Source organism: Neomonachus schauinslandi, chromosome 2 (genome assembly GCF_002201575.2).
Source record: "Neomonachus schauinslandi chromosome 2, ASM220157v2, whole genome shotgun sequence".
Classification (NCBI taxonomy): Eukaryota; Metazoa; Chordata; class Mammalia; order Carnivora; family Phocidae; genus Neomonachus; species Neomonachus schauinslandi.
The window spans coordinates 79485176-79492407 of record NC_058404.1 but is presented as its reverse complement, the minus strand read 5'-3'; the positions used below and the strand labels follow the sequence as shown (position 1 = coordinate 79492407).

Genomic DNA, 7232 nt, shown 5'->3' with positions numbered 1-7232 from the left:
TAGAATTTAAAATGACTTGGACCAGTTTTTTTTAAAACACACAGAAAAGTGAACTATGCAAATCCAAGATGTAAAATGACTACAAATCCTATGAAACACAAATTGCAGTCTGAGAAGTTAAAAAAATATATTTCAAAGAAAACAATTTTGATGAAGTTTATTAGACACGACACTGATTGTTAGAGTTTCTTAATTCCCTTTCCTTCAAAGTGTGTAAGAATATGGCAGAGAACTTTCTCTAAAAAAAAATTTAGGAGGAGTTTTGTAAAAGAAAAAGACAGCCTAAAGTCTAGACTGCCTCTTAAGAGCCCTTCCTGTGTACTAACCCCAAATTTCATTCATTACTCATCTCCTTAGAGGTAATCCAAACAGATTAAGAAATAAAATGCTTTTTTCTTCTGTCTTCTTTTTCGCTTTGCAAACTGTTTTTAAATTAATACTTCCTGCTCCCTCCCTAGAACCCTGGAACCTTTGCAAACCGTTGTTAAATAGCTATGATTCCCTCTCATATTCATTCAACATTCACCACCCCTCCCAAGATAAGCAACACCCACTTGAAGGTATCATAGTGTCAAATGCTATAATAAAGGAAAAAGTGATTTACAGCAGCTGGTAAACATAGGCTTCTAATTCGAGAAAACACTGCAGAAGACAGAGATCTTTGTTTTAGATAGGGATTGTGAGAGTTTCTGAATTGTTAGTACTTCAAAGCCTCATTTTCTTACACTATATAAAACTCAAATCATAACTTATTTTTCATTTCTCCTTGGGACTAAACAATACGTAAAATAATTACTAGACCTGCCAATTTTTTTAAATCTGTATATTCATTTTTTTTGTGCAATTTCAGTTTGTTGGATTCAATTACTGCAATGATCTATGATTTACCCTGGTAAATTTCCATGGCTTTTTGCAAAGAAAAACTCAAAGAATTTTAGCAATAGAATGATGTGCTGCAAAAGATAAAATACATATATCAAGTTCCGAATGCTGGGAGGCAGAATCAAAGGAACAATTGTTCCCACCATCTTTCTAGAAGAAATCTTTGCAGACATGGCTACCAAGGATCTATATAATCTAGCATTCTTTTTTTTAAAGATTTTTTTAAATTTATTTGACAGAGAGAGAGGCAGTGAGAGAGGGAACACAAGCAGGGGGAGTGGGAGAGGGAGAAGCAGGCTTCCTGCTGAGCAGGAAGCCCATTGTGGGGCTCGATCCCAGGACCCTGGGTTCATAACCTGAGCCAAAGGCAGACGCTTAACTGACTGAGCCACCCAGGCACCCCTATAATCTAGTATTGTTAAAGGTATTTGCTTCTTAGTTAAGAAATACATTAAATTGAGTAACAAAGGAGAGAAAACAAAACCCACAAGATTCTCTTTGGATTTAAGTCATCCAAACCACTGACTTTACCAAATAGCAATAACAACCCCATTAATGCAGTTCCCATCTTCCCACTGTTAAGTGATTTTCTTGATTCCATATACTTTTGGCATACATTTTAAATAAAAGCTCTTTTAAGGTTTAAAGATCTCTAGTTACATAGTGGTCCAAACTCAGACGCTAACTGTAGTGTCTGGCTAATGCAAATGAAAATATTTATAGTTTCCCAATTAATCAAAGGAATACTTGATCTAAGATTGAACCACAGCACCCTTAGTCATGTACAATTTCCTTAGTTAACTAAATCTTACTAACCAGCAAGAATTTACATTGTAATTTTTGTGATTTCTAAAATTTATTTGTTATGCAGGTTTTTTTTAGAAATAAAAGGAGGAGTCCATCTCAGGAAGCATAGAGTGTTAGTATCTTGCCCAAAGACTCTGGAAATCTTTGGAGAAGTATACTGGAGAGTTCATCACCAAATGGATTTTAACATCCAGGTGAGTGGTTCTCAAATTTCAGTATGTATCAAAATTGCTGTGGTTAGGGTGAAGAATCTCTCATTTTACCACAGGTGATTCAGATACCCACCCAAGCTTCCGAACCTCTGATCTAGATTGGACATTCAAGATTGCTTTCATTTTGTTCTAGGAATTACTTTCTAATGTACTTTACCTTATCAGATCTAGATTAAAATGTGGGTTGTCCTCAATTTCTATGATTCCCTATAGCCTTTGTCTTCTTTGTCCATGATCAATTGCTCTCGGGTTTTCAGCAACAACTCACTGTCTGGCTAAGTCTCCCCTGATCCTAGGGAGAGGAAAGAGGGGTCACCTCCACCAGAGGGAAACCCTGTGGCTGAGGGAGACCTGAATTCAATTAACTTAGTTCAATGATATCTCAATTTCCTTAGAGAAAAAGAACATTTCGAGTCTTCAAATAAACTGCTGTAACAGCTGGATCTAGATGAAATGCATGACACTGCTTCCGCTCTGGAAGATCCTCATTCTTCAGAAAATACCGTGGGAAATCTGCTGACAATTTCCTGCAGCCTGACCAACACTAATTCCCAATGATGTCAACCATTTCCTCTCCATGTGGTTTTGCAAATCCCTTTGTCATGGCAAAATCTGTTCTTGAAGGGAACTTGCTAAGATATATTTTGCTCCTGTGGTATCTCATATGCCCGGAGAAGTGCCTGGAACATAGTAGGCACACAATAAATATCTGTTAAATGAATGAGTGGTTTCCTGCTACATGAACTATGTGATCTTTATCACTGCCAAAGACATAATAAATTCAGTACACAACCCTTTGCAAAATATCAAAGGAGCTATCTTTGTGCATTACTGAGTCAACAGAGTTGACTTCCATTTTATAAACATATTCATCAATGAAACTTGTCTTAAGTACAGCATTGTTCAGGCTTCTTACCTGTACCATAAGTCAATTCTGATATAATATCAGATTTTTAGTATTTGTTTACAAATTTAGACCATATGATGCCAGCTAATACAAGATGGGACTTTACCCTAATATATTTTCACGCATGATCACATTCATAAAGACTCTATCCTTAAATATACAAGCAGAATCCTGATGCAACCCTCTGCCATCTGAATTGTGTTGCTGTTTCTGAAAAGGCTAGATTTCCCAGGATGGGCACCTCTCGTGTCGTATTGACCCATCAAATGGGTGCTCTTTCTACATACATTAGAAGCAAAAAGTCTGTTCTATTTAAATAGAGCTTAGATTACATGAATTAAAACTACAAGTTTTACTTTTGCAGAGGTAGACTATATCCAATAAAGATGATCTCTAAAAGTTGTCTGTCAATCAAATTTTGTATACTGAATTATAATCTAAAGTACTGGGGGTGGGGTATCTGAGAGGCTCAGTCAGTTAAGCATCCAACTCTTAATTTCAGCTCAGGTCTGATCTCAGGTTTGTGAGTTCAAGCTCTGCATTGGGCTCCATGCTGGGTGTGGAGCCTGCTTAAGATTCTCTCTCTTCCTCTCCCTCTGCCCCTCCCCCTGCTAAAAAAAAAAAAAGTACTAGGGGAGCTTGTCAGTCAGTTGATGCCAGCTGAAGATACTGCCTTTTATAATGACAAAAAAAGAAAGGTAATTGTAAAATTAATCCTTTTACTACCAACAAATTTGTCATTTTTGCTATTAAAGTAGTATTTTGTTTCAGCACCTTGAGGAGGCCCTTTTGGATAGGATTCATGTTTTAAAGGGAGAGACTAAGGCAAAAAAAAAAAAAAAAACCCACACAGGTATTTTTTTTTAAAGATTTTATTTATTTGACAGAGAGAGACACAGTAAGAGAGGGAACACAAGCAAGGGAGAGGGAGAAGCAGGCTTCCCACGGAGCAGGGAGCCCATTGTGGGACTCGATCCCAGGACCCTGGGACCATGACCTGAGCCAAAGGCAGACGCTTAACGACTGAGCCACCCAGGTGCCCCCCACACAGATATTTTATCAGCCAAGTGAATTTTGCCTAAATTCTTTCTTCCACTGAATAGACATTTATTGAAATGTTCTCTAAGCCAAACATTAAGCAATAGAGAACTGGAAAGTCATAGCCCCTGGCCTCATAAAGTTGACATTCAAGGAGGAAATGTGAACATTAAGAAAATACAAGTACAATAGGTGTTAAGAAAGAAATTCAGATTGATATGGGGATATTTAAAATGATATCTTCAAGTGCTCACTTTGGCAGAACACATACTAAAATTGGAATGATACAGAGAAGATTAGCATGACCCCTACACAGGGATGACATGCAAATTCAAGAAGCATTCCGTATTTTAAAAATAAAATAAAATGATATGACATCTTCAAGGCCTTCCTAGGGATACTGTATTTAGGCTGAGGTCTGAACAATGAGTGACAGTTGGCCAAGCAGTAAGAAGAAATAGCATGCTCTTGGTTCAGAGGCAACAGAAAGATTGTCACATAAAAGGAATTGAACAAAGCCCAGTAAGGCCAACGTAGAGAAGAGATAGGAGAGGATGGAGAAGTTGGGGGTGGAGACTGAAGGTATGGTTAGGACCCAGTTTGTGGAGGTCCCTGCCACTGTGTGAGATGTTTAAGACTTATTCCTGAGAACAGTAGAAAACCACTGAAGGGAGTAAAAGCAGGTATCATGGTAATGGTTTCAGGAACACATATAAAGCAAGCAACACTCAGCCAACTCTTACTAGAGCCATCTGTTGCAGCCTAAGGTAACCTCCAAGGGGCAGAACCAGAGACATACAGCCTGGCATGCAGATAGTTGATTTTAGGCAGTGAGCCCAAGGAACAGGAGTGGGGGACTGGAAGGAGTGAGATGAAGGAGAGAAAACCAATCAATCCAAAGGTGCACTACTGAGCACTACTGAGCAGACCTCCACTGTGGGCAGCAGATCTCCATTCCACAAGGGACAACTCCAAGAAGCCATATAGAGGGTGCTTTAGTATGATCTAGCCAAAGGGTGGAAAGAGGGAGTATTTACCCACCACCTCCCATTTCCAATAGGTTCAGATTCTCACACGCGTCTAAACAGTTAAAAGCGTACATGCTAATGTGCACTAAGCTGCCCCAGGACTGAGCAAGAGGCATTTGTGCAGCTGAAGCAGGGCCATCAGGCTAACAGTGCCCTGTAGCTGACTGCAACACAAGGCTGAAATTAAAAAGTGAGATAAGAACATGTGAGGCAGGACATAAGGATCAGATATGTCACCCAATTTACCATTCACTCAAGAGCTGGCTATAAATCTGGAATGATTTATCATCTAAATGCAGAGCCCCCATAAAGCTTTTGGAATACAGGTGCTGGAGAGAAGAACTGATCCTCAAGTGTCAAGTTCCATCCATAACTAACACTTTTATCTTTCTGAATGACACTATGTGCCAGACTCTGTGCAAAGCCTTTGCAGTGTCACATTTAATCCTCTCAACAATCCTACTAGGGGGTACTGTCATTATAATTGTATCATCCATCTACTGCTGTGGAGCAAATTATCCCAAGTTCAGTAGCTCAAAACAATCAACATTTATTATCTCTCTCAGTTCCTGTACGTCAGAAATTGGGGAACGACTTAAATGGATGTTTCTAGCTGAGACTCTCTCATGAGGTTACAGTCAAGACATTGGCCAAGTTTGCAGACATCTGAAGGCTTCACCAAGACTAGAGTATGTGCTTCCAAGATAGCTCACGTACATGGTGCTCACTGCTGGCAGGAAACTTCAGTTCCTGCCATGTGGGCTGTGCCTAGGACTGCCTGACTATCCTCACTACATGGCTGCTAGCTTTCCCCAGACTGAGCAATCCAAGAGAAAGGGCAAGGCAAAAGCCACAACATCTTTGATTACCCAGCCTCAGAAGTCACACACCATCATTTCCACACTATCTTATTTGTTGAACAAGTCAACCTTATTCAACATAGGAAGAGACTACATGCGGCATGAATACTAGGAGGCAGGGATCACTGGGGCCATCTTGGACGCGGCTCCCACAATCACCATTTTACACATGAGGCTACCAGGGCCCATAAAGATAAACTGACTTCCCTAAGGTCATACAGTAAGTTGAACTTGGTTCTCTCTGACTATAAGTCCTATGTCTTTAGTCACTGTTTCTTTAAGTAAACTGATACTGAAAGCCAAAGATATTTAACCACACAGGGAAACATTTAATTTAAAATAATATCAAGAAGGAAAAAAAACCCAAAGCCTACCAACAGATTTAATTTGGCACAAATTTCGGACTCCAGCTTCCTTCATCTACAGAATAAATTGTCAGATTTACAAACACAGGTGTACTTGTGCCAGAATTAATTAAATGCTGCATGGCATCCTGTAAAGAAAAAGAGAACAATCTGAAAAAGTTTAATTTAGTAAAATAAACTGACTTCAAAGCAGCCCAGATGGTTTCAATACTACCCACAAAAAAAAAAAAAAAAAGAAGAAGAAGAAGAAAAAGAAGAAGAAGGAAAAGATTAAGGATGTGATAATAAGACATGAATAACCATTCTGTCCTCTCCATGGGATGGGGACAGGGATTGCTTTCTTTGTATTTATAAGACATGGAAACCAAAGGCCTGATGATTAAATGTTGCTATAAATCATCCAGGATGCCCAACTCAAGTACTTTGTGGGAGGCTGGAGTTACAGTTCTCAGCAGCACAATGCTGTACAATTAAATCAAAATGTGAAAACTAGGAGCAAAGAATAGGTGTACTGAAGGATGTTCTCCACCTACACCTATGTGGTATCAATGCAGGACCCCATCATATCCATCTTAATGAACCACCAGTATTGGAGTAGAAAAAGGAACATTAACATTTTTTAGTCCAGGCAATATCAAACACATTGATATTGAAGTCACATACAGAAAATACAGGGACAGTATTCTTGGTGTAGAGAGTGAAACGGTATCCTCACGACCTCCTGATTCATCATGCAAGTCCTAGGTTAGGTTGCCCCCATGCATCTCCAGGCCTTCCTGCCAGTGGGGAAAACCAGGATGTAATCTGTCCCAGTTCCCACTGAGGAGTCTGTCAGCCTCACCCTCCACATCTCCCACAGACCTGTCCCCATCATCTTCCCTCCTACCAGAATAATACCCCATTGTTTAATGTAAGTCACAATCTTAGAGCTTCATGTACTGCTTCTTTTCAACTACAGCCCTTCTGAAAGCTCTTGCTCTCTGTATTTCTTTCTCTTTTATGAAAGTTAACAAAAAGCAGCATATCATGGGCTGAGATCCATGCAGTAAATTAAAGCCATTCCACACTCAACAGTTTCCAGCAGTTTTTTGTATCTGCAGACCAGGCCTACAAACTCAATCATTTTCATTCAT

General features: G+C 39.4%; 1 non-coding gene across 1 annotated transcript; it reads left to right on the top strand.

The window, feature by feature from the left end:
* Positions 1-4092: 4092 nt before the first annotated feature.
* On the top strand, positions 4093-4199 carry LOC123324152. The gene has a single exon (XR_006539644.1). It is a non-coding gene; the product is annotated as a U6 spliceosomal RNA (small nuclear RNA).
* Positions 4200-7232: the final 3033 nt, after the last annotated feature.